The sequence below is a fragment of the Zootoca vivipara genome, chromosome 8, assembly GCF_965207765.1.
Source record: "Zootoca vivipara chromosome 8, rZooViv2.hap1.1, whole genome shotgun sequence".
NCBI classification, from domain to species: Eukaryota; Metazoa; Chordata; class Lepidosauria; order Squamata; family Lacertidae; genus Zootoca; species Zootoca vivipara.
This window is the reverse complement of record NC_142591.1, coordinates 84,506,275-84,534,070: the sequence shown is the minus strand read 5'-3', so window position 1 is coordinate 84,534,070 and position 27,796 is coordinate 84,506,275.

The following is a 27,796-nucleotide window of genomic DNA, read 5'->3' as shown; positions in this document are numbered from 1 at the left end:
TCACATGTAGTGCCGCCAAGTCAGGTGGGCATCTGGTTATTCCTGTGTAAGCGTAGAACCATGCATTTGCCCCTATTGAAATAAATGAATTAACCAGCAGACTTAATTAACCAGCAGACTAAGCCAACCTTCTTCATTTGATCTGGACACTATACTTCGGCTGAGGCAGGCTAGTAGTCATACCTTGGGTTACAGCTGCTTTGGGTTGCGTCTTTTCAGGTTGTGCTCTGCACCAAACCCGGAAGTTCTGGAACAGGTTACTTCCGGGATTTGGCACGCGCACATGTGCAGAAGCGCTAAATCATGCTTTGTGCATGCGCAGAAGCACCAAATCGCATCCCGTGCACACGCCTCCTGCATGGATCACGTTCGCAACCCGAGCATCCACTGTACAGCATTGTTTTTTTCTGCTGCTGCATCACACTTGCAGGGCAGATGGTGATAGAACCAGCCCTGTCTGAGGCTTGTCAGTCCTAAGCTTGCAGTGTACTTTCTTAATGGTGTGTGGTTGGGCCGGTGGCACTTACCTGAGCTCCTGTCATCAGCCTCTCTGTGGCTTACTGGGAGGGAGAGGGAAGAGGTGGTCGTGGAAAGGTCAGTGTGGTGCATATGCACCAGCAGAACCACTACACTCTTGATGTGTGCTTGCACTGCTCTGACCTTGATCCCAGTAAGTGGCAGAGATGCAGGTAATGGTGAGGGTGGGGGTGGAGTCAGGTGAGTGTCACCAGCCACTACTGAGTGTACTGAATTCATGCAGAGCTCCCCTGCTCAGAAATCTCATCTCCTATTCCTTTTGTCTCAAGGGAGACAAAAGCAAAGCACTGACTGTTTCTGATTTCTGAGCTCCAGCAGTAGAAGAGAACGGCGCGGAGGCGCAGAGTCAATTCAGATGCCATGTTAAGGTGGCACATGGAGAATGGTTCAATGATCTGCGAAAATTAATTTCGTATTAATTTTTTAATACATTTTTTTAAAAGCACAACCTTCCAGCATCGCACGCTGTTGTGGGTGAGCAATTGCCTTTCTCTGCCAGGAAATAATTTTGGCATTTCATTTGGAAAGGGAAAAAAAAAAGTAATTAACTGCATGGGCATGCTTAGTTGAGTAAGTCATTACAATCTCTGACTTATGCAAATGAGGCGCCCGCGTTATAATTCAGATGGAGATAATGCACTGAGATAGATTAAATTTTAATTTGCGTGAATCCACGGGAATATTTCCGTGCAAACAAAAGATGCTTATGGGTTAATTCACAAAGCGCGGATGCATAATCAGTTCTTGGTCGGAGTGATGGAACACAAAGAGCAGGGGAGGGAAGCCTCCGTCACCCGCGGTTGATTGTACCATTGAAGATGCCAGTGGACTTTGAAGCTCCGAGGCTGTTTGTTTTACCTCTGTGCTTCAACAAGATTAACACTCCTTCTATATACCCTCTGCTTAGGGATGTGCATGAATGGCAATTCCTTTGCAGAAAATCCCCCAATCTTAATTAGAAGATCTCCTTTCAATATTGGCTGTCCGTGACCAGGCTCCGCCATTGACAGAAATAACCACATTTATAGCTCATTTGGGGAGATCAGCCATATGCTCATTGCCATGCCCTTCCCTTCGGAGCTCTGATAAATCTTTGTCCTAAAAAACCCCCCAGGCATTTCCAAAATGTGTAGGGGTTGAGGAGAAATCTAGGTGCCCACTATGGGTCAAGCTCAAAGGCTGATTTTCTGCATCCTGTTCTGTTTGTGTTAGTGAGGTTGCTTTGTGATGCGATGTGTAGCAATAGCTCTCCTTTAGGCTTTGGTATCAAAGGGTTATCTAGTTCACCCCCCTGTAATGATTTGGGACAAGGGATGCTATTGGAAAAGCTTTTGAGCTACGAGTCAGACTCACCTGCCAGGATAATGATTTGCTTGCAGAACTAGTGCAGGGCTGAAAATTTATTATATTTCCCTCCTCTTTCAACCAGGTGTGGGGAACCTTTGGCCCACCAGAGGTTGCTGAATGACAGTTCCCATCAGCATGCATGGCCCATGGCCAGGGATGATGGGAGTTGTAGTTCAGCAACATCCAGAGAGCCAGAGGTTCCCCACACTTGCTTTAAACCACTCCCATTGACTTATGGAATCATAGAATTGTAGAGTTGGAAGGTACCTCGGGGATCATCTAGTCCTGCCTGCTGAAATGCTGGACTTGGGAGAACTGGGTTCAAATCCCCACTTGGCCATGAAGCTCACAGGGTGGCCTCAGTCTCTCAGCTTCACCTACCTTACAAGGTGGTTGTTAGAAAATGGGAAGAGAGCTATATATACCACACAGAGCTCCTTGGAAGAAAGATGGGATGAAAATGCAATAAAATAAAATACAAGAGTTTCATTGTGTCTTAGATGTGGACAGGGAAAGTCGTCTTCCAACTGGAGTTCATTGCACATCAAAGCACAGATGGTGTGTGTGTGAGAGAGAGGGGGAGAGGGGGAGAGGGGGAGAGGGGGAGAGGGGGAGGGAGGGAGGGAGGGAGGGAGGGAGGGAGAGAGAGAGAGAGAGAGAGAGAGAGAGAGAGAGAGAGAGAGAGAGAGAGATGGCCATACAGCTGGCAGGACAGATAACCCCAGATAACTCTTGAGCAGCTTATTTTTGCTTCCCCATTGCGCCTCTACAACTTGGAGCGAGAGGGTCGCATCAGTTCCATCAAGCCAATCCAGGCAACTCTTGTCTGATTGGCTGGCTTAAGCTTTCACAAAGATGAAGACACAGAGTTGTTAACGTGGGGGGGGGAGGAGGGAGAACACCCCTTTCTCCAGTAGCAAGGGTAGTTACGATGCATGAATCATTGGTCTCTCAAGGAGTAATTTGGTGGGCCTGAATAATTTACTGGTGCAATGCAATCAGCGAATAGAAGTAATCTGCTCCTCTTGACTGGTGAGCATAATTTCTGATGAACAGACCAGGACTCTGTTGACACTGGAGGAGGAGGGGGTGTGTGGGAACTGGTGGGGAGGGCAGAATCTCTATGGAAGTTGCGAAGCTTTAGGAATGCAGGGCTGATTATTCTGGGACAGAGGAAGTTCAACAGAATCCTCTGAGCTATAAGCACCACCTTTCAAGTGTTGCCCCCCCCGCCCCCATCCATAGAAAATGTATGGAATTTGTGGCATTGACCCTATGCATCAAGTGGAATTATTGTAATAATAATTATATACTACTTTTGTGCCAAATATGGACACGGGTGGCGCTGTGGGCTAAACCACTGAGCCTCTTGGGCTTGCCGAACAGAAGGTCGGCGGTTCGAACCCCCACGACGGGGTGAGCTCCCGCTGCTCTGTCCCAGCTCCTGCCAACCTGGCAGTTTGAAAGCATGCCAAAAAGTGCAAGTAGATAAATAGGTACCGCTCCGGCGGGAAGGTAAATGGTGCTTCCGTGTGCTGCTCTGGTTTCTGTGTTCCATTGTGCCAGAAGCGGCTTAGTCATGCTGGCCACATGACCCGTAAAAACTGTATGAGGAGCGGACAAACGCCGGTTCCCTCGTCCTGTAAACCGAGATGAGCGCCGCAACCTCAGAGTCATCTGCAACTGGACTTAACTGTCAGGGGTCCTTCACCTTTACCTTTGTGTGTGTGCCAAAATGGCTTCTAGTGGTGTACAAGTATAAAATCAATGGTAAAATCTGCACATAGAATCTGCACCAACAGTTGCACCAGAGCACTACAGCACCTGTAATTGATCTATACACCAACATGAGCCAGTTAAAAAGCATGACCATGCAAACAACTTTTTAAAAAAGGAACAGATCATAAGGGCAGGAGAATGCTTGCCTAAACAGAGGAGCTGGTCGGATGCCAATACAGATGAGACTTTTCTTATTTCAGCAGGGAGAGCATACCAGAACACTAGAGCCACCAGTGAAAACCCCCACCTCCATGTTACTACGAGCCAATAACCATCTGGCCTTGGTGAAAATAACTGGGTTCCATTTGACGATTGTAATGGGCTGGGTGTCTGAGGCACAAAATTTCAACACCTGGTGCTGCTTCAGTACAGCTGCGCACTTCTGTCACTGACATCTCCAGAAAGTGGAATGACTCATCTTTTATTATTTCTGTGGCTCCAATCTCCTGGGCAACACAGACATCTTAGGCAGTTGAATGTTTATGTGTACTCCATCCATTTCCCTCCCTCCCACCACTTCCTTCCGGACACTGGCAACCCATGCTACGCCACTGTCCTGCACAATCTGGGGTTCAGATTGCATGGGGTGCCTCTGCATGTACAAGTGACAGAACATAGGACACTGAGTCAGGTTATTGGTCCATCTAGCTCATTATTGTCTACTCTGACTGGCAGTGGCTCTCCAGGACTTCACGGCAGATCCTGTACCACTGAGCTATGTCCCTTGTGGTGTGCAGGCACCCCATTTCAGACACCCCTCTCAGTTGTGGGGGGAAAGCAGGATGCACTGGCATGGGGGGTAGGTCAGCAGGTTTTGGACTCACCCCCTCCATGCATTTAATGTACACGTGGAAGAGAGTGAACAGATTTTGAACAGCTATGGAAAACTTCACCAAGCTGGTACCCACTACATCAGGGGTGGCCAACTTCCAAGAGACTGCGATCTACTCACAGAGATAAAAACTGGCAGTGATCTACCCCCTTTTTGTGGGTTCAGGTCAAAGTTGTTGAGTTTTTTTTTTAGGAAGGAAAGCCCTGTTTTGGGGGGTTCACATAAAAGTTGTTGAACCTCTTTAGGGAAGAGGAAAAGCGACGTTGAGCTTTTTTTTTTAGGAAGGAAAGCCCTGTTTTGGGTGGTTCAGATCATTTTTGGGGTGCAGGGCAAAGATGTTGAGCTTTTTTAGGGAAGCCAAAGTTTTTTAGCTTCTTTGGGGGGAGCCACTGATCTACCGGTGATCTACCACAGACATCCAGTGATCTACCGGTAGATCACGATCTACCTGTTGGACATGCCTGCACTAGATCACAGAACTGTAGAGTTGGAAAGGACCACAAGGATCTTCTAGTCCAACGTCCTGCAGTCCAGGAATGCTTTCACCCAACATGGGGCTTGAACCCACGACCCTGAGATTTAAGAATCTCTTAATCTACCAATTGAGTTATATCAGTGTTTTGCAATACCAGCTCCCATCACTTTTAACCAGCACAGCTTCAGAAGCAAAGAGGGGCGAGTTCTTGGAGGTGAAAAGTTCTGATATCTGGATTTGTGCCTTTAATTGCCTGACTTGTGGGAGGTCTAGAGACACTTTGCAAGATTTTTCGTGTCCCGCTTGCAAAGTGAATTTAATTGGAAGGAGCCAGAAGCACCGGGCATCTGAGTCAAGGTCATAACCAGGACTGCTGCTGCTTTAATAAACACCTCCAGTCCTCGCTGATTAATTCTAAATACATCAGAGGCCAGCCTAGCGCACACATGATCTCTGATTCCCAGCGATTGCTGTTGACACCCGAAGTGGCTCAAAGATTAAGGGGAGCGAGGTGGTGAGCAATGGAGAGAGATTAGAAACTCTTAGCCAGGAAGATCTAGCTGGTGGCAGAGGAGGCGGTGACGTCGTTGGCAATGCCTGCAAAGCAAGGATAATGGGTGAGAGTTTTAGGGAGGGCTGGTCCTGGAGATAGTGGTCTGAGATCCAGTCACTTGCTTGGAAGACTGGGGTAAAGAGGGAAGGGAGGAGGAAAATCAGATGCTTTATTTGTGCACATTCCAGTTCCTGAATGGTTTTTTAAACACAAAATACTGTACCTGCCCAGAATAGATGATTTTCCAGGGGTGAATATTATTAGCAGAAGCACCAGTAACAAAACTAGTAATAGTACAGAATCATAGACTTGTTGGAAGGGAACTTGGCGGTTATCTAGTCCAACCCCCTGCTGCAGGAATCTCAACTCAAGTATCCATGACTGGTGGCCACTTCTCTGGAACTGGTATTCAGACATGCAGTGCCTTTAAACCTGGATCACAACTAGCAGCCGTCAACAGCCTTTTTGTTTGTGATTTGCCTGATCTTTCTTCAAAGCCATTCAAACTGGTGGTCATCACAGCATCTGGGGGCTGTGAAGTCCATAAACAGATATTAATGGATTTTGGGGAAGTGTCTTAGCTCAGCAGGAGAAATTCTGCCTTGCATGCAGAATGTCCCAGGTTCAGTCCCCTGCATTTGGGAGATACTAAACGTAAAGGTAAAGGACCCCCAACAGTTAAGCCCAGTCGCTGATGTCTCTGAGGTTGCGGCGCTCATCTCACTTTAAAGGCCGAGGGAGTCAGCGTTTGTCCGCAGACAGTTTTTCTGGGTCATGTGGCCAGCATGACTAAGCCGCTTCTGGCGCAACAGAACACCGAAACCAGAGCAGCGCACGGAAATGCTGTTTACCTTCCTGCCGGAGCGCTACCTGTTTATCTACTTGCACTGTTGTGCTTTTGAACTGCTAGGTTGGCAGGAGCTGGGACCGAGCAACGGGAGCTCACCCCACTGTGGGGATTTGAACCACCAACCTTCTGATCAGCAAGCCCAAGAGGCTCAGTGGTTTAGACCACAGCACCACCCGCATCCCTATTTGGGAGATACTACCCCTGTCAACTGGGACGTGGGTGGCACTGTGGGTTAAACTACAGAGCCTAGGGCTTGCCGATCAGAAAGTCGGCGGTTCGAATCCCTGTGATGGGGTGAGCTCCCATTGCTCGGTCCCAGCTCCTGCCAACCTAGCAGTTTGAAAGCACATCAAAGTGCAAGTAGATAAATAGGTACTGCTCCGGCGGAAAGGTAAACGGCATTTCCGTGCGCTGCTCTGGTTCGCCAGAAGTGGCTTAGTCATGCTGGCCACATGACTTGGAAGCTGTCTGCGGACAAACGCTGGCTCCCTCGGCCTATAGAGCGAGATGAGCGCCGCAACCCCAGAGTCGTCTGCGACTGGACCTAATGGTCAGGGGTCCCTTTACCTTTACTCCCTGTCTAAAACTCTGCCAGTCAGTGTAGACAATTCTGAGAAAGATGGACAAATGTTCAAACCGATTTCCCATATGTTTGCCCAACCTTATTTTTAAAGACTTCTTAGGCCAATGGCTAAGGGACCCAGGTGGTGCTGTGGGTTAAACCACTGAGCCTAGGACTTGCTGATCAGAAGGTCGGCGGTTCGAATCCCTGTGATGGGGTGAGCTCCCGTTGCTTGGTCCCAGCTCCTGCCAACCTAGCAGTTCGAAAGCACATCAAAATGCAAGTAGATAAATAGGAACCGCTACAGTGGGAAGGTAAATGGCGTTTCCATGTGCTGCTCTGGTTTGCCAGAAGCGGCTTTGTCATGCTGGCTACATGACCTGGAAGCTGTACGCCAGCTCCCTCGGCCAATAATGCGAGATGAGCGCGCAACCCCAGAGTCGGTCATGACTGGGCCTAATGGTCAGGGGTCCCTTTACCTTTACCTTTAGGCCAATGGCTATTACTGCATTTTGGAGCTTAATTCCATAAATCATCTGTTCCAGAGCTCTAGAGCAGAGCTCTAGAGCAAGTGTGAAAAAAGGTATCAGGGCCCAGTTCCCTGGCTTATTGGAGAGACCATCTACTTACTGGTTCCCCCTCCATCTTAAATGCCTCTATCCCATTGTCCTGGCTTTAAAAACTACTATACAACTTTATGTATTGGTGCCTGAGGTCGCTTCCACTCCTCTTAACGTCTTTTCTCTTTTCCATCTGGGCAGAGAGTGTCTTGTTTGTAATACAGTATGTGTATACAACTTTATATAGTCACCATCTCCTCTGTGGCCATTATTATTAATCTTAAGACTAGCATCCTACTTGTCCTCTAAGGAGCTGTAGCAACATTGTCCATTGTTCTCACCTGCCCCTTTTCCTCACAACAATCCTGCGAGGCAGGCTAGGCAAGGAGATGGAGGATGACTGGTCTCTACATTTCATGGCTGAGTGGGGATTTGAACCCGGGCCTCCCTAGTCGTAGTCTGATGCTCAAACCACTACCCCACCCTGGGACTGGCTGAGGGAGCATTCATTTTTGCAACCTACAACTGACCAGCTTTGCTGGAAAACCCCAAATTTTAGTGCTATGAGTGGTGGAAGAGGAAAAAAAAATCCTTCTCTCCTTTGCCAGGCAAAACAATCCTAACAATATATGACTCTTTGAATTGGCCCTATTATTGAAAATGGGGTGCGTGTGTGTGGGAAATAACTCATCTCGGAAAAACTTAAAAGATTTTCACGTTCTACGCTGGGATTGGGAATATGATGTCCGGGGAGGATGGAATGGAGTTATTATGGGATAGGGGAGCCCCCCCCCCATCCCACTCTGGTGGAGGCAGATGGACCAGTTCCAGTTCTTTTCTCAAAGGCAGCCTGAAGAAGCAGCCTGGATTTGCGAGGGAAATAAAAAAACAGTCGCAAATCATCAATCATAGCGAGGCAGCCGAGTTGCAGGGAGGACACTGGAAACAGATAGCAGAACAGAAGGAAATATTGTCACACGCATAAACAGCTCTTAATAAATAATCGCCAAACAGGCACGGGCATAGCAGGCTTCTGAGTCGGAGATAATGGCAGCTGAAAGCGTCTCGGTACTTGTTTGAAATTCCTCTGCATACTCAATTGCAGGACCTGGAGCTGGCTGGATGTCTGCTATGAATGTAGAATGTGTTCTTCCTCCCCCCTCCCCTCCTTGGTGTGTGGGCTGGCATCATCTTGGCCATGGTGCCGTTTCCTAGGTATATGTTAAGAAAGGGAGATGGAGGGGCGGATGAGGAATCCAATCTCATCCCACAAATCCCCAATTTGCACTTTTCAAAGCAAAACACCTTTTGAAATGTGCGCTTTCCCAAATTTTGTGATGCAGTTCCGCAGCCAGAGAATGTTGGTGAAAATGTACGTCTCAAGGGGAAAGCATGCATGAAAGTTCACACTTTCCAACATTTCACCTCATTGGATGACCACCGTACCCCCAAATTCCAGTATTACGAGTGAGGGAAAAGAATTTATCTCCATCTACTTTCTCCACACCACAAAAAGCACACACACACACCCCACACACCCATTTCACAAATTTAGAGTTACCTTTGCTTCTCTTAAAAATTATAAGAGTCACTGAAGGTCAATCTTCCTCATTTGGTCTGAATTCCTTGCTAGGGAATCTAACTTTTTCTTTAAAAATCGACAGTCTGCATTGCCTAAAAATGAGATTTTAGCCTTAGGGAGCCAGGCTGAAATTAAATTCCAAAACCCCGTACCCATCACAGATCCCATTCCACATGATAAGGATGAATACCAATTTCAACATGAGCATGACAGCAGCAAATGCTTTCGGAAACAATAAACGGGAGGTTGACATCGCTGTCGTGATTCACACCTGCTACCCTCCTGGTGCGGGTGCTGACATTAGCATGCCAATGCATAATCATAAAAGCAAGGAGCATAGGTACCAATGGGGGCCATATAAAACCATGCAGAACTTATGGCATATGGGTCCCTTCCGCCTCACTATTTGTTTTCTTCATGCTGTAGAGGAGCACAATTCTGGACGCAGAAAAGCAAGAGATATCTGAGCTGCTAGGGAAATTGCACCCATATTTAATAAGCCATAGGCTCATGGAGAAAAGACTGTAGATTTACATTACTTAGGAGGATACTGTTGCTCGCACCTCAATCTCTAAGTGGCGAGGGGTTCAATCCAGGGTTCAATTTCATTGCAAGGAAGGTCGTTGCAGGCTCTGCTGCCTTTAGTATGTAGGATTTTTATTTACAGCTATTTGCAACTGTTTCTTCTGCTAGCTGTTCCCCACCCAGTATTTCCCAGCTTCTGCCTTCTGAACTATGCCCCTCTGCAAACCACTGTTCCAAATCTATACCGTCCTCCTGCTCCTGGGAAGATTCAGGATCAGGATCAGGGGGAGGAGGTGGCTCTCACTATTCCTCCTCTGTGCAGCCCTCCTCAGCACAGTCCCTGGAAAGTGGACAGGTGCATGGAGACAGCCAGCAAGGAGCCTATTGGAGGTGCCCCCACTCCAGTCGCCCATTCCACCAGGGGAGCCTAACATTTGCCCTGTCCTGGGCTCCAGCAACCCACACTACATGGCTGGGGTGGAACCCGGGACCTTCTCCATTCAAAACAAATACCCTGAGCTATGACCTCACCGAGGCTGGATGATTTGCCATCAACCTGGGCTAGAAGACCTGGCCTCCACTGAACATGTGTTTTAAGCTCCACCTTGGCACCTCTACCTGCAAAGGACTGTGGTGCTCTCATTCCTGAGTCTCTCACCCTTGCCAGCCCTCTCGCTCCCCACCGCAAGTGCAATTTGCTTGATAACAGGATTTGTTCTTAATTCAGAGGGTGATTCGGATGAGAGTTTCATAGAATCATAGAATCATAGAGTTGGAAGAGACCACAAGGGCCATCCAGTCCAACCCCCTGCCGAGCAGGAAATACCATCAAAGCATTCTTGACATATGCCTGTCAAGCCTCTGCTTAAAGACCTCCAAAGAAGGATACTCCACCACACTCCTTGGTAGCAAATTCCACTGCCGAACAGCTCTTACTGTCAGGAAGTTCTTCCTAATGTTTAGGTGGAATCTTTTTTCTTGTAGTTTGAATCCATTGCTCCGTGTCTGCTTCTCTGGAGCAGCAGAAAACAACCTTTCTCCCTCCTCTATATGACATCCTTTTATATATTTGAACATGGCTATCATATCACCCCTTAACCTTCTCATTAGTGACTTGACGTTCCTTCATTAGTGACTTGACGTTTCCTTATGGAAATGACACACAGCCCCCCTCTGCCAGCTCCATTGTTTCCTCCCTGCATTCCTGCTGCCTCGCCTTTCTGGCGTGGCCTCGTAGACGGATTGGCCACCCGTCTCTCTATAGGTCATTTATCTCTCCTATTACTTTGGCACTATTAATTTGAAGCAAGCCACCGGGGTGGTGGTGGTGGTGGTTTAAACTCCAAAGACTTGCCCGATGAAATAAATAATATTAAAATGACACTGTTGGAGAAAGTGCCAGCATCCGTATTCCTTTTCTTCCTCTTCCCCCCACTTTTGATGGGCAATTTCCCCCCGCCCTCATGCCGTATTCTCATGCCTCCTCATGCCATATTCATGAGGACGGATTTACTACCATAATTATGTTACCTACAGCTGATTCGTGGGAATTTATGTCTTTGCAAGGAATGTGAGAGCCAGAAGGGGGAGTTTGTGCACTAGAAATAAAATTCATTTCTTTTTGGGAGCGGGGATGTCTTGTAGAGTTTTCCTTTCCTTTTCTGTCTTGTCTCTGATGGCAAGGCTTTATGGCAGTACAATGGTGATGACAGGAAAGTGGTTAATTTATCGGGGAAAGGAGACAGTCTTGCTTGAAAGCAGTATTATATGATTCTGGGAGGCTGAGGCGAGTGGCAGAGAGAAATCCCAGAGTGGGTGCGGGGCAGGTGGGGTGGGGGAGAGCAGGGTTTTTAACAGTCCACCCCTCATTTCCCAGGGAATTCTGGGAACTGTTGCTCTGTGTGAGGAATAGGGCGTCCCCTAACAACTCATATCGCTTCTGGGCACCGCAGTTTAAGAAGAATATTGGCAAACTATTCTTGTCATGAATCCCATGGAAGTGTTACGGAAGTGGAAGTTTAGATCTCAATAAGGAATAGGGAGAGCTCTGGCAATTGGATCTAAATGTCCCAATTCCGGGCACCACAATTTAAGAAGGATGTTGACAAGCTGGAAGGTGTGCAGAGGAGGGCGACCAAGATGATCAAGAGTCTGGAAACCAAGCCTGATGAGGAATGGATGAAGGAGCTGGGTATGTTTAGCCTAGTAAAGAGGAGACTGAGAGGAGATATGCTAGCCATCTTCAAATATCTTAAGGGCTCTCACATGTAAGAGGGAGCAAATTGTTTTCTGCTGCTCTACTGGCCAGAACCCAAACCAATGGCTTCAAAATACAATAAAGGAAATTCCGACCTAACTTTAGGAGAAGTCTGTGACAGTTTTTTGACAGTGGGATGGAGGACGTCAGAAGGCGGTGGACTCTCCTTCACTGGAGGTTTTTAAGCAGAAGTTGAATGTCCACCTGTCTGGGATTCTTCACCTGCGATTCCTGCATTGCAGAGAGTTGGACTAGATGTCCTTTGGGATCCATCCCAGTTCTTTAATGCTTTGACTACAGTTCTGAGGATTCTGCAGGGAGGAGAGCAACCATGACTATATAAAATGGTGTGATACTGCTTTAAATTACAGTGTTGATGGGGCCTCAGTGAGCTCCCTATTCTTCCTCTGCAGCTGTGGCTTCAAGTTTAAAACCCCTGGAATCAGGTGATGTCAGGTGATTGACAGGTGGGTGGCCCCACTCACCTCTCAAAGTGGCCCAAGGAGGGTTGGCCCCTCTGGATCCAGCTCTCTGGCTGCAACCACATCCTCACCGAGTTTCATAAGCTGTACCTGCCCAAGGTTTCAATAGGTCAACCCAGGAAATTGAAACCTGGGAAGCAGGAAGAGAAAATAAACCCAGTTACTATGGTAACCAACAAATTTTCAAATTCCTAATACCCTTCTAAGCAGTTGGGTGGGAGAGTTAGAGCAGCGTCCATAGAGGAAACAGGCAAGCAGAAAGGAGAAACTACTACCGTGGACAATCAGGAACAAAAACAGGATCTAACCTAGGAGAGAAGAATGAGGAAAACTGGTATTAGATAGGAATTGGATGTGGCATAAGGGGATTTTTCTCCCTCTACTGTGGTGCAGCAATAAAACCGCTAGCACATTTGCAAAGCTAAGCAGGGTCTGGTCTGGTTTCAAATTGGATGGGTGACTGTATGTTGAGATTTCCTGCATTGCAGAGAGTTGGACTAGATGATCCTTAGGGTCCCTTGCAACTCTACAATTCTATGAGTCTATGAGACAAGAACTCATGGGTATCCAATGACACTGAATGTGGGAAGGTTTAGGACAGAGAAAGGAAAGTACTGCTTAATGCAGCCCATAGTTATACTATGGAATAGGAGGCAGTGATGGCCACAAACCTGGATGTCTTTGAAACAGCATTGGCCAAATTCAAGATGGAGAGGGCTACCATTGACAACTAGCCATGATGGCTAGGCTCTGCCTCCATGATCAGAGACTGTATATGCTTCTTAATACAAGCTGTTGAAGGAGAGAGTGCTTTTGTGCTCAAATGCTGCTGGACTAGATGGGCTGTTGGTCTGATGCAGCAAGGAGGAGACACAGATTTCTCTTGCATACGTACGCACCTCAACCCTTGGCAGAAATGCTTGCAATCCATAGTGTCTCATTTAAAAGTTATGTTTTGGCCTCTGCCCAGGCCAGCATCCAAAAAGTTTGAAAACCACAGAAGTGGCACACCCCGAGGGCTTTATGGCAGCTGACACACTGCCTCCAATTTGTGACAAATTTTTAAAATCTCATTATGGAGGGGGTGGAGATGAAGGTTTATTATTATTTTTGAACTGTGCTTGTGCAGGTATCCACCGTTAATCTTGCAAAAGTGAAGGTACCTGCCTTACCTTATCTCTGGAGAGAGTTCCCAGGATGAAGAGTCCAAATGCCTGGCCCCTCGTTTCTTTGCAGCTTGTGGAGCGCAGAGCAGGAAAACCTGTCTCCTGACAAGAAATGATGTTCTTTGCTCTTCTGAAGCCTGCGCTGCATATTCATGAGTCAAGACTGGGGAGAAAGTTCCTAGGATGCAGGTGCAGCAATTAGAGAGCTGTAGATGGATTGAGGGCAGCTGGAGAGAGGGTAGGAAGGGAAGGAAGGGAGTGGATTCAGTTTACCACCAGGACTGCTGCTTCCACTGAAGTCAAGACTAAGGTTAGACTACTCACAGCATCAGGAGACATTGGCGGGGCAGTGGGGCTTTGTTGTTGCTGTTTAGTCGTTTAGTCGTGTCCGACTCTTCGTGACCCCATGGACCAGAGCACGCCAGGCACTCCTGTCTTGCACTGCCTCCCGCAGTTTGGTCAAACTCATGTTCGTAGCTTCGAGAACACTGTCCAACCATCTTGTCCTCTGTCGTCCCCTTCTCCTAGTGCCCTCAATCTTTCCCAACATCAGGGTCTTTTCCAGGGAGTCTTCTCTTCTCATGAGGTGGCCAAAGTCTTGGAGCCTGAGCTTCACGATCTGTCCTTCTAGTGAGCACTCAGGGCTGATTTCCTTCAGAATGGATAGGTTTGATCTTCTTGCAGTCCATGGGACTCTCAAGAGTCTCCTCCAGCACCATAATTCAAAAGCATCAATTCTTCGACGATCAGCCTTCTTTATAGTCCAACTCTCACTTCCATACATCACTACTGAGGAAACCATAGCTTTAACTATACGGACCTTTGTAGGCAAGGTGATGTCTCTGCTTTTTAAGATGCTGTCTAGGTTTGTCATTGCTTTTCTCCCAAGAAGCAGGCGTCTTTTAATTTCGTGACTGCTGTCACCATCTGCAGTGATCATGGAACCCAAGAAAGTAAAATCACTCAGAAGAGCCTGCTGGGTCAGGCTAATGGTCCAGCTAGCCTAGCATCCTGTTCTTACAATGGTCAAATAGATGCATGTAGGAAACAGGCAAGCAGGGCTCTCCCTTCCTGTGATTTCCAGCAACTGGTACTTGGAACCATTCCTGCCTCCAGCTTTGGAGGGCAGAGCATAGCAGAGTGTCATAAAATCACGGAATCATAAAAAGACCTGAAAGTATTTGGGCTCATGTTCACATCTTTGTAGGCTGGTTTGACAGCCATGGACAGAGAGTCCCTACGGAGGGTGGTGGTGAAGATAGCACACGATATCGTGGGCTGTCCCCTGAGTCCGCTAGATGTTACCGCGGGAGACCGTTGCCTCAGAAGAGCGAGGAACATTCTCAGGGATGACTCACACCCTGGCCAGCACCTTTTTAATCTCCTGCCCTAGAAGCATGAAAAGTCGCACCAACAGGTTAAAGAACAGTTTCTACCCATGGGCCGTGAGGTTGCTGAATGGAAGACAGCAACATTGCAGCTGACCTTCGGGGTTGGTGGTTGTGCGACAGCACACAGAGTGTAACAAGGACTGAGAGATTGGGGTGGAGCTCGTTTAATCTCACTGTAAACAAGTGGTACAGTGACAATAAAGTATTTCTATTCTATAAGTGTGCACAGAACAATTTATTAAACTCTTTAACATGTACAAATAGACTCTGCTTAAGGACCAGTGTGTGTGTGTTAACTCTTGCCCTCCCAGAGTCCTTCTCCAAGATCTTGTAGCTGAGCCAGAGTCCTTTTAATTCAGCCAGAAAAAAGGGATCTATACAGTATGTAACTAGGTAGTTTAAGATGCTGCTCTGTTGTGATTCTCTGCTGCAGACTAGCTTAGCCGGGTGCCTAATATACTAGAAAAAATTCTTGGGTTACTGTAAATGAAAAAACCAAACCAAAAACCCTAGACATTTTGCCAAGTTTTTAAAATCCACCTGGACAGAAATTTTAACCCTGAAAAAGAGGACATATCTAGGAAAAAGAGGACATACGGCAACTGACCTGAAAAGGAGGACATTTCCTGAAAAAAGGAGGACATATTGCAACTCTACCTATGAAGAAAGATTGCAGCTTTTAGAACTTTTTTGAGAAAAGGTGAGTGAGAGACGACATGACAGAAGTTTATAAAACTATGCATGGCAGAGTGAAAGTGGATAGAGAAACGTTTTTCTCTTCTTATCTCATCACACTTGGAATTGTGAACATCCAATGAAGTTGAAGGGATGTGGGGAGGTGTCCATCCTCATTGCTCCTTGAGCTCTATCTTCCTCTCTCTTTGTTGGCCTCCTCCTTCTCTGAAAGATCTTCCCTTCTGCCCTTGATATTCTCAAGCAGGGAGTTCTGGTGTAGTTAGGCACCTGGTCTCATCCAGCAAAGCAGTTCTGAGGTTCTTTGCTATTTTTAGAAATAATTTTGCCTTTGCTCTTTTATTAAAGAAGAAAATGAAATAATGATTTTGATGAGATTCACTTGATGGAAAATTAAAGATTAAAATCACGCAGCCAGAAAGATTAAAGCAATGACTGTTTCTCTGGAATTAAGTATTTCCATCTCATGGAGAGATCCAACAGGGTCCATTGAATCGAAGACTCGTAGAATTGTAGAGGTGGAACGGACACCAAGGCCCATCTAGTCCAACCCCTGCAATGCAGGAATCTCAGCTAAAGCATCTGTGACAGATAGCTACCCAACCTCTACTTAAAAACCTCCAATGAAGGAGAGTTCACCACCTCCCATGGGAGACTGCTCCACTGTCACACAAGATGAATCTTAATTATTATTATTTAAATAGAGTTACAACTTGGTGGATTGGGAATGTTGCAGATTCTACAGCAGGAGGTGCCCCTTGAACATTCTGTAGGGAAGAAAAAACACAGGCAGTCCAAGCTCATTTCGGCACTTGCAGATGCTTTAAAGATAATTTTTTAGAAACCCACCATTAACAATAATCACATATCTGTCTGAGCATGAGATGTGTGGTGTTTCTTTTTGGGGAGGGTCTCGGCTGACAGGCTGGTGTTATACTGCTATGCTTGTGAGATATGGAATATTTTTCATTCAATCTGCCTTGTGTCTTTTCCCTCTTTCAGAAAGAGAACCACGCTCTCGTTGCCAGCACTATTAATAATTCTTTTTGTTTGTTTTGTTTTTACAAAACAGCTTGATCAAGTCACAGGGGCTGTTTGTAGTTCTGTTGCAGATACGAGCTAAGGAGCAGGGATGCTTGCAAAAACCATCCCCATTCAAATTTTTAAAACTTGATTTGTAGGTTCCAAGTCACTTCATCTTGTCACTGGAGCAGCGATGCCAAGAGATCGGTCATTCTTTTTGATGTCAAGGTTGTCTTCAAAATCCAGGCTTCTGTCCTATTAGGCATGGTGGCTCCACAGTTGGAGCCAGCAATGCTTCTGAAAACCAGTTGCTGGAAACCACAGGAGGGAAGAGGGCTCTTGGGCTCAAATTCTGCTTGCAGCTTGGTTGACCACCATCATGACAGGATGCTGGACTAGTTCGGCCAAGTGGCCCGATCCAGCAGTCCGGTTCTTATGTTCTTGTGTTTGCCAGAATTTTCGGTGTGCACCTTTGTTTTTCCCCCCTTACAAGTTACTAATGCACACCAGCACATATGCAAATCAGTTAAATCACAGGAGAAAACAGGAACCTGGAAACAATTGCATGCCAATTCATCCTTTTCACGCTGATTTAATCAGTCCATGTGTCTGCTGATGTGCAACGAGAACCTGTTTTGCGTGTGTAGGAAGGCGCAGACTAAAAATTGCCATGAAGTGTGCATGCACCAATTCCAAAATTAATTCTGGGAATTACTTAAGTAAAGCCAGAAGGCAGGTGGGGAAGAATGCAAGGTTGAGTAAGCCTGTTGGACAATAACAGAACTCAGCAGGAGAAACTTTCTCATCCCTACTAAGGGTCTCTGAATTTTGCATCATTTGGATGTACCGGTATGTTACCCTGCTGACCCAAGAGGAGAAGAGATAATGAAACAGCAAGGTGGTGACTTTGTCAGACCAGCCAGAGGCACGCAAAATTTGCTCTGATAATTCCACAGGCAATTCCACCCTTATTCAGGATCCTTATTTACAAAACCAGAAATGTGACTTCTGCAAGAAAGATCAAAATCATGACTCATGGAGATAATGGCACATTATGTTCCCCACGGAAAAGCAGAGGCATCTCTATAAGCAGTAAAACACAGATCAGAATAAGTGGTGCTGAGAAATGAATCCATTGAATTCACACCCCAACATATCCTTGGTTCCAGTCACTATTTTACCAAATGTAAGAGATCCAATCAGGGGCTCAGATCTCATGGCAAATTTCCACGAGGGCGTAATAAAGGAATAAATTTGCAAACTGGTGTGGCAATGTGGAGAAGTGTTTAACATGGAGAAATGTGAAACTGAGAGAAACCAAAACGGACAAATTTCTCCATTCCTGGTCTCTAAGCCCCTTTGATTAGTGGTGCAGAAAGGAGACCAGGATGATGCTCAAGTATAGGGATCAGGTGGCGTTGTGGTCTAAACCACTGAGCCCCTTGGGCTTCCTGGATACCTTGGTTTGAATCCAAGTGATGGGGTGAGCTCCCATTGCTTTGTCCCAGCTTCTGCCAACCTAGCAGTTTGAAAGCACACCAGTGAAAGTAGATAAATAGGTACTGCTGTGGCAGGAAGGTAAATGACATTTCTGTGCGCTTTGGCACTGATCACAGTGTTCTGTTGCGCCTGAAGCGGTTTAGTCCTGCTGGCCACATGACCCAGAAAGATATCTGTGGACAAACGCCGGCTCCCTCGGCCTGAAAGCGAGATGAGCGCTGCAACCCCATAGTTGCCCGTGGCGGGACTTAACAGCCCAGGGGTTCTTTATCTTTACCTTTATTTCACCCATTGCATCCTCAGTGGGTTGGGCCATTGCTACTAGATCCTCCATGGAAATGAAGGATCCACCTCCTACTATATTCATTGTAAAAACTGAATTGAGCCAAGCTGTAGACTCCCCCCTCCTAACACACACACACACTTGTGAAAGATGTTAGACATCGTAAATCCCTCTACTGCCGCCGCCGCAATACAGCTGTGCCTGAAGATTTATGGATCCAGGCACCCTCATTTGGTTTATGTTTTGTCTGGGGAGAAACACAGCTGCATGCTGCTACTTTGTCAAGTAAATGTCACATCACACTTAATTGCCCAATAACAAATGGCAATGGGGGAACAATATAGATATAACATTGCCACACACTGCTTCTCCACCTGCCCACCCCCACCCCCCCAGTCCCTGGCGTTGCCCTTGAGCAAGCACATTCACCATACATAATCCAGAGTTGCTGAGCCTTGGATCTGAAGCAGCAATGGGCAGTGTTTCAATGGGAATCATAGCCTCTGGGGCAGGGCAGACCCAATGCTTTCTGGCAGTAGCGGAGAAAGGTGGGTGGGGTGGGGTGGGTCGCCCCAGCTGCCATCCCTGAGGGGGGTGCCATCGCCATGAGGGGCGCCCCCCTGGGACACATGGCACTGCTGGTGCGCCCCCGCGGGATGCTCCGGGTGCCAGAGCAGTTAGCTGCACCTCTGCTTTCTGGCACCTGAGATGAATTACAAAATGCCACCCCTCTCCCCACTAGGTAAGGAGGAGTGGGTGAAGGTCTATATCAGGAATGGGGAGGGGGGTAGATTGACATTGGGATCTGCTATCCCTGTGGATCCTGCTGCCCAGTGGTAGGGGTGGTTGCCCTGGGCCCAAAATTCTTAGGGGTGCAAAATTTCCGCACCTGGTGATGCCTCATTACAGCTGTGCGTTTCCGTCTCTGGGCTCCGTTGAAAATGGCTCCTCTATGCAAACCAGGAAGTTATCTCTCCAGACAGCAGAATGACTATTCTTATCTCTGTGGCTGTGATCTCCTGGGTGATGCGGACCCTGTTAGACAGTCGAATGTGCCATCTGTTTCTCTCCCATCCTCACCTTGCCCCGGGCACTGGCAACCCATGCTACACCACTGCTGCTGCCTGAGGCAGTTCCCTCACCTTGCCTCATGGCTCGGCAGGCCTGGCCCTGCTTGGGGGAGAAGATTGAGCCAAGGAATGTCTAGGGGTACCTCCAAGTTTAATTTTGCAAAATGTGGCTGTTATTTCATGCTTTCTCAAGGAATTATCCTGTCACTTTTCTAACCCCATAAAGTCCGATTAAAAAAAATGTGGGAGAGACTGTTGCTGGAAAGTGCATGTGTGCAGTCACTGACTGGCCATGCCATATAACCACCATGCAATTGGTCCATCTAGCTCAGTATTGTTTACGCTAACTGGCAGCAGCTCTTCAGGGTTTTAGACCCAGTGATCTCTCCCAGGCCTGCTGTAAGGAGCCAAAGTCAAGCATAGGTCAGCAATTTTTAAAAAAGACATGGTGTTGGTGTAGTTATCTCGTTTATTTAAAGAAACCAAAACAGTGCAGGCCTAGTGATCCCAGAAACTCATCCCAGTAGGTCTTGTTTCTCCTCTCCAGCATCTTTCCTAATCAAACTGCATCTGCTCTGCTCTGCTCTTTTCATTTATCTCTGTGTTCTAGGAGACGTGGGGAGGGGAGCTCGTAGCAACAGAGGGGGAGTCTCCCTGGCTTCTCCAGCAGCTTATCTCAACTCTGCTTCTTGGCCAACCTCCTCTCCAGCCTCCGCTTCAGCCTCGGAATCTGAATTGCTCTCTGCCACAGCCTCTTCCTGCTCACTAAACCCTGTTATCTCTTTTGCTTCCAACTCCTCCCCCCCCCAGTTTTCTCCCTCTTCTTCCTCTGACCACCCATCGCCACCCCACCACCAACCCCCTGGCTCAGAGCCTTCTTCCCCTGGGCATTCCCCAACTGCTTCCTCCCACCAGTCTCCTGCATCCAGCCAGTCCATGGCATCTGCCGAGAGATGCTGCAGATTGAACCTGGGACCTTCTGCCCTACCAATGAGCTTCTGAGGGAGCTGAGCTGATAGTATGATGAACAGTCCGCATTTCTCATCTCACACTGCCCTCTATTGAGGCTGACCCTTGAGTTCATTTTAATTATGCACCTCCTATAATTTTTAATTATCAGGGAAGGGGACTAGCTTGGCATTCTTCAAACCATGATATTGGTAGCCTCTGGAGGAGTTTCAGCAAGTCACTGTGTGTGATCCATGCAATGGCAGAAAACTGCTGTTTGCAAACAGCAACATCAGATTTCAGTTCATTTTCGATAGGATTTCCGGACTCCTGGGCACTCAGTCTTCTCACCTCCCCTGAAATGGTAGACTGTCCAAATAATGAGCATTGTTTCTGGGGAATTCTAGATATTCGTTTAAAATATTTCTGATTCAGATATATGCTAGGTATTTCTGCTAATTCCTAGAAGCAAGAGGTTGGAGAAACTGGGAAGTGATCACAGAACCTCCGCCTCGGCAGTGAGCATTTGAGCATATAAGAGGGAGCTCGAACTAAAAGTTGGAAATGCAGTCGAAAGATGTAGGTTGCTCCCTTTGGGCATTAGCACCTGGGATGCAGATCAAAACTCAAAATATGGCATTCTCCACTAGCAAAACTGGACTCTTGATTTTAAGGAGGAAAAAGGAAATTACATTAATATTAGCCATGGCAACTAAATAGAACTTCCATATACAGGGGTTATATACTTTGTGTACCAGATTATAACAGGGATTAATAACAGGTTGTGGCTTTGTGCCTCCCATGATTTCTTAAAACAGCATCTCTCACCAACAAAGGAAAACAAGCGAACAACAGAGAACCTATGCAAACGTCGCTGACAAGGAAAAACCCACCCACCCACCCTCCCCCCACCCACTATCCTTCCCCTCCCCTCACCAATGTCTCAACAAACAAAACTGAGATTGTAACAATCTTAAGAGAGACATTGCTCTCATCTCTGTAAACCAAGAAAATCCTTAATAAAATGATTTATAAAAAAAAAAACAGGATTAACCACATTTATGGAGAATGGGTTTTTCAATAGCTATTAGCAACAGTAGATTAATGATTCTAGACTTAGTTAACTTACTTGCAGTGGCATGAATTAGTCCACTTGGGCATTGGAAAACTTCACAAACTCTGCCAACTTTGTAGTGATTTACCCCCAGGGAGATGCTGCTTTGTCTTATTTTTATTCATTTAGCTATTTGTCAGACACTTTATCTTGCCCAGGGCAACCCAAAGTGACTTACACCCAAACAAACAGCTAATAAATGCCACACAAATACACCAAAACCAATAAGAAAGAGAAATGCATTAAAACCAACCCAACCATTCCTAAAAGGCCACAGATTGTTCAAGACCAAAGGCTGGCTTGTAGTTTTTGTCTGGCGCCTAAAGATATGCAATAAAGGTGCCAGGGAAGCTTCTCTGGGAAGAGCATCCCACAAGCGGGGAGCCACCACAGAAAAGGCCCTGTTCTTGTGTTACCACCCTCTCTTGGAGGAGCCATATGAAGAAGGGCCTCGGAAGGGTCGCAGGGTTTGGGGCGATTCATATGGGGAGAAGCGATCCTTGGGGTATTGCGGTCCTGAGTCATTTAAGGCTTTCTAGGTCAAAACCAGCACTTTGAATTGGGCCCAGAAACTAATTGGCAGCCAGTGCACAATGGCAGAGCATATGCGTGCGCTGTCCAGGGTAGGAGCGCTCCCGAGGAGGGTGCCCTCCCAGGCACAGGATAGCCACGCGCAAGTACCGATCCTGCTTCTTTCCTCTCCCCTTCCCGCTCGCCTGCCTCCTTCTCGTCCTCTCCCCTGCCTGCCTGCTTCCTCCAACTGGGAGCATAGGGCAACAGCGTGCCACCTGCCCACGACTCCCACGCCTACTGCCAGCCGTCAGGGGAAGGGGGGAGCTGCTGTGCCGCCCTCCCGGCTGGGGGAAGCAGGCAGGCAGGGGAGAGGAGAGGAAGGAGGCAGGCGAGCGGGAAGGGGAGAGGTAGGAACCGGCAAAGCGGCAAAGTGGCGCAGCAGCTCCACCCTTCCTCTGACGGCTTGCGGTAGGTGTGGGAGTCTGAGTTGCGGGCAGGTGGTGCGCCGAATGAGCAACTTGGCCGCCAAATTCTGCACCAACTGAAGTTTCTGAACCACCTTCAGAGGCAGCCCCGTGTAAAACACGTTGTTGGGGAAGCTGACCTTATTTCTCAGGAAACTGGGATAATAAATATATCAGGACCTTCTTTTATAATTTACTGGAATAATAATTTTATATATAAGATACCCCCACCCCAGCTGCACAGCTGCTGATAATTGGTCCCATGTTAGCACAGAACCACTGTCAGTCACCCCTGGGCCTCCAGACCAAAGCCATATAAAGGAAGTAACACTTCCTTTGTCTGCTCCGACTTGTTAAAAACTTGGCAGTCACGGGAGTTTATAATCTGCCTGGCGAGGATCCTGCTTCTTCCCCTCTCCTAATGAGAAACCTGTCAAGATGGTGTTATTCCGAGCACCTCTTCCGTGACAGCTCTGCAAAACCTCGTCCCTTTTCTTTTAATTGGTGCCAGATGTTTTGGTGGCAGTAGTGTGTATGTGCCTGTGTGTGCGCACACTTGTTGGAGAAAGTGAAGTATTTCCTCTTACTATCACGTTCCACCTTTGCCTTTTATATATATTTCACTCTATGAGCTTGTGATCTATTATTGCTGTGTTCCTGTTGCAGACAGGCAAAAAAGTCATTCTCTGGCTTTCTGACTGGCGCATCCTTTGAGCCTTCCTTAGCCCTGTGTATCAACATAAAACAACAACAACAACAACAACAACAACAACTTATTTCTACCCCACCCATCTGGCTGGGTTTCCCCAGCCACTCTGGGCGGCTTCCAACAAAAGATTAAAAATACATTAAAACATCAGTCATTAAAAACTTCCCTAAACAGGGCTTCCTTCAGATGTCTTCTAAAAGCCAAGTAGCTGTTTATATCTTTGACATCTGATGGGAGGGCATTCCACGGGAAGGGAGCCACTACTGAGAAGGCCCTCTGCCTGGTTCCCTGTAACTTCACTTCTCACAGGGAGGGAACCACCAGAAGGCCCTCAGCGTCCGGGCTGAACGATGGGGGTGGAGACGCTCCTTCAGGTCTACTGGGCCGAGGCCGTTTAGGGCTTTAAAGGTCAGCACCAACACTTTGAATTTTCCCATTGCATCAGGCTCACCACGAAGTTTGCAAATGCAAGTAGGTTGGTCAACCAGGCTTTGGTCGGGGGACATCTTCTAACCAGCAAGGGCTAGTTTTAATAAGCTAAACACAGAATTAAGCTCATGTCGGATTCTGAGGACATTTGGGTAATGTCAGTAAGATGGATCACATCTTAGGTCCAACTCATGGAGAAAACTCTCGCTCTCTTTCATACTTTAAAAAGAATTTTTAGAAACCCTCTATTATCAATAATACTATATCTGACTAAGCCTTGTGACTAACTCTATGGAGAGGGCATGGGCTGGTATGGGCAGTGTGACTCAGTGAGTAGAGCTAGGAATGTGCCCTGCCTGAAGCCCTGGAAAGATGCTGCCGGTCAGTGTAGACGATATTGAGCCAGATCAGGGGTCAGCAAACTTTTTCAGCAGGGGGCCGGTCCTCTGTCCCTCAGACTTTGTAGGGGGCCAGACTATATTTTGAAAAAATATATATGAACGAATTCCTATGCCCCACAAAGAACCCAGAGATGCATTTTAAATAAAAGCACACATTCTACTCCTGTAAAAACATGCTGATTCCCGGACCGTCCGTGGGCCGGATTTAGAAGGCGATTGGGCCTGATCCGGCCCCTGGGCCTTAGTTTGCCTACCCATGAGCTACATGTACTGACAGTCTGTCTTGATAGAAAGTTGCTTGATACATTCCTATTTATACTGCAATGCCTGCGAGACATGGAAAATGTTTTATTCAACTTGCCTTCGATCTCTATCCTCTTTCACATTATCCTTGCTAGTGCTTTTTATTAATAATCCTCCCCGCGTTGTTTTTGTTTTCCTTTTCCATTTTTACAAATGGTTAGTATTTAACAGCATAATTAAGCTGCGGCGGTTGTTTTTACTTCCGCTGCAAATGCCACAGACCATAGTCGTTCCCTCAGTGATGGTTAATTTCCCGCCAAACAGATGGGTTCTGCAGGGTTTCTCAGAGCTTAACAACTTCCGTCTCCTTTGCTGAAAGCAAAAATAAAATACAATAAAATTAAATTTAAAAATACCCCCCCCCACACACCACTCTTTATAATACCCTTGGTGCACCTAGCTTGCTAGCAGGATGAGTGCCATAAAACATAGCAGCTGGAGGCTCCCCCAAATTAGGACTTTGAGATTAATAAACTAAGGATTTGCATAATCAGCAAAAAAATAAACGCCTCCTTTGTCCTATATCTAGGAGTCCTTCAAAGGTGGACTTTGAAACCAAGACAACGAAACAGTTCTAGCAAGCAATCCTATTGGCCTCCCAGCACAAAGAGCTACACACACAACAGGGCTTCTCCACAACTTCATTTTCACTGTGGCAATTTTTTTGTCTTCCTGAAAAGCCAGTCCAGAAAGTCAGACTCATCCTTTGGAGAAGCATCTGGTGGAACATGAAAAAGTACGGGATAATCAGCTCTTTGTGACTCTAGGACAGGCATCCCCAAACTTCGGCCCTCCAGATGTTTTGGACTACAATTCCCATCTTCCCTGACCACTGGTCCTGTTAGCTAGGGATCATGGGAATTGTAGGCCAAAACATCTGGAGGGCCACTGTTTGGGGATGCCTGCTCTAGGAAACCTGTTCGGTGCCACCTTGAAGCTGTCTCCCTGCTACCATGGGACGAGGTGGTGTTTTTGGCTCCCCGAGACCTTTCTTAGTGATTCCTCAGATATTGACCCTTTCCAAGCCATGGCTGTCCAAATAAACAAATACGTTAGTGCTGGAACTAACGTTAGTTAGTTAGTGCTAGTTAGTTAGTTAGTTAGTTAGTTAGTTAGTTAGTTAGTGCTGGAACTAACATTAGTTAGTTAGTGGACGTTAGTGCAGTCCCATGGACTGCAAGAAGATCAAACCTATTCATTCTGAATGAAATCAGCCCTGAGTGCTCACTGGAAGGACAGATCCTGAAGCTGAGGATCCAATACTTTGGCCACCTCATGAGAAGAGAAGACTCCCTGGAAAAGTCTTGGGAAAGATGGAGGGCACTAGGAGAAGGGGACGACAGAGGACGAGATGGTTGGACAGTGTTCTCGAAGCTACCAACATGAATTTGACCAAACTGCGGGAGGCAGTGGAAGACAGGAGTGCCTGGCATGCTCTGGTCCATGGGGTCATGAAGAGTCGGACACTACTAAACGATTAAACAACAACAACAACAACAACAAGTGCTGGAACTATCTGAGAATGGAGAGGGAGTAGATTTAGAATTAGAGGTGTGATTTGCCTCCTTTCCGAGACAAGCCCCTGAGAATGATCATCTGCTAACAGAAGCCAGGTGGTCTGAGAAATGCACCTGGAGGGAGGTTTGGGAGGGCGATGAATCACAACTTCGATGAGTGTTTGTGCTGTGGGGAGGCCTTGAAGTGTCAAGGGAGGAAGCTGGCCCTCTCTGTGGCTTCCATGTCAGCTGTTGCCTTTCTTTCACACACCGTTTTCAGGTGCAACAAAATAGCGTGGAATTGTAAGGCAAGATCCACCCCAGAGCTAACATTGTGTTCCCGGAGGAGGCTGGCATTCACTCCCCAAAGACTCAGCTGCTAGGATGTTGTTCTAGAAAACACGCACAATATTGTAGCGCCATTAATTAACTTTCTGGTGCTTTGGAGAATGAGGTATAGACAGACCCTTAAAACTGTAGAATAATAGAATTTAAGAGTTGGAGGGCACCCCAATGCTCATCGAGTCCAACCCCTTGGAAAGCAAGAATCACAACTAAAGAATCTCTGACAAATGGACACCCAACCTCTATAAAAACCTCCAATGAATAGTCTACCACTTTCCATGGTAGTTCATTCCACTGTCGAACAACTTCTGCCACCAGAAAGTAATTCCTAATGTTTAGTAGGAATCTCCTTTCTTCCTAATGTTTCGTCAGAATCTCCTCATGCACACAATCTAGACCCCTGAGCTAGTCACAGAAAAGCATTATGGGAAAGGACAGTTCAAACTAGAAAAGGGAGTCAATTGAATCATAGAATCTTAGAGTTGGAAGGGACCCCAAGGGTCATCTAGTCCAACCCCCCTGGGGTGCAGGAATCTCAGCTCAAGCATCCATGACAGGTGGCCATCCAACTTCTCATTAAAAGCCTCCAAGGAAGGAGATCCCACCACCTCCTGAGGAAGACTGTTCCACTGCCAAATAGCTCTTACTATCAGAAAGTTTTTTTTCAAATGTTTAGTTGGAATCTCCTTTCTTGTAACTTGAAGGCATTGCCTCGAGTCCCACCCTCCAGAGCAGGAGAAAACAAGCATGCTTCCTCTTCCACGTGATAGCCTTTAAGATATTTTAAGATGCCTCTCATATCTCCTCTCAGTCTCCTCTTTTCCAGGTTAAACATACCCAGCTCCTTCAAGCACACCTCGTAAGGCTTACCGGTAGTTTCCAGACCTTTGAACATCTTGGTTGCCCTCTTCTGCACACATTGGAGCTTATCAACATCCTTCTTAAACTGTGATGCCCAGAATTGGACACAGAATTCCAGGCAGAATAGAGTGGTACTATTACTTCCCTTGATTTGAACACCATACTTCTGTTGATGAAGCCTAGAATAGCATTAGCTTTTTTTGCTGCTGCATCACACTGTTGACTCATGTTAAGCCTGTGGTCCACCAAGACCCTTGATCCTTTTCACATGTACTGCTAGTAAGCCAGGTGTCCCCCATCCTATATTTGTGCATTTGGTTTTTCCTTCCAAAATTGAAATTCATTTTGTTAGCTTGCTTCAGGTTCTCCAATCTATTGAGTTCCTTTTGAATTATGATTCTGTATTCTGCAGCAGTTTGGTGTCTTCTGCAAATGTGATGAGCACCCCCTCCATTTCTTCATCCACGTCATTTATAAAGATGTTAAACAACAATGGGCCCAGGACAGAGCCCTGTGGCACCCCACATGTGAAAGTGTTATTTGTCCCATCAGTTCCTGTTTGTGATATCATCCCACGTATGATTGCATGGAGAGAAAACACCCCGCAAAGAGAATCTTGATCCAGCGGAATCTACAGTCCTATCAAGTTTTGTTTTCTATCTATGCAGAGGAGCCTAACATCATTAATGCAATCATGTACACAATCACACCAAGAGGATTTTTATTTTTTGCAGTGTTTTTGTCAA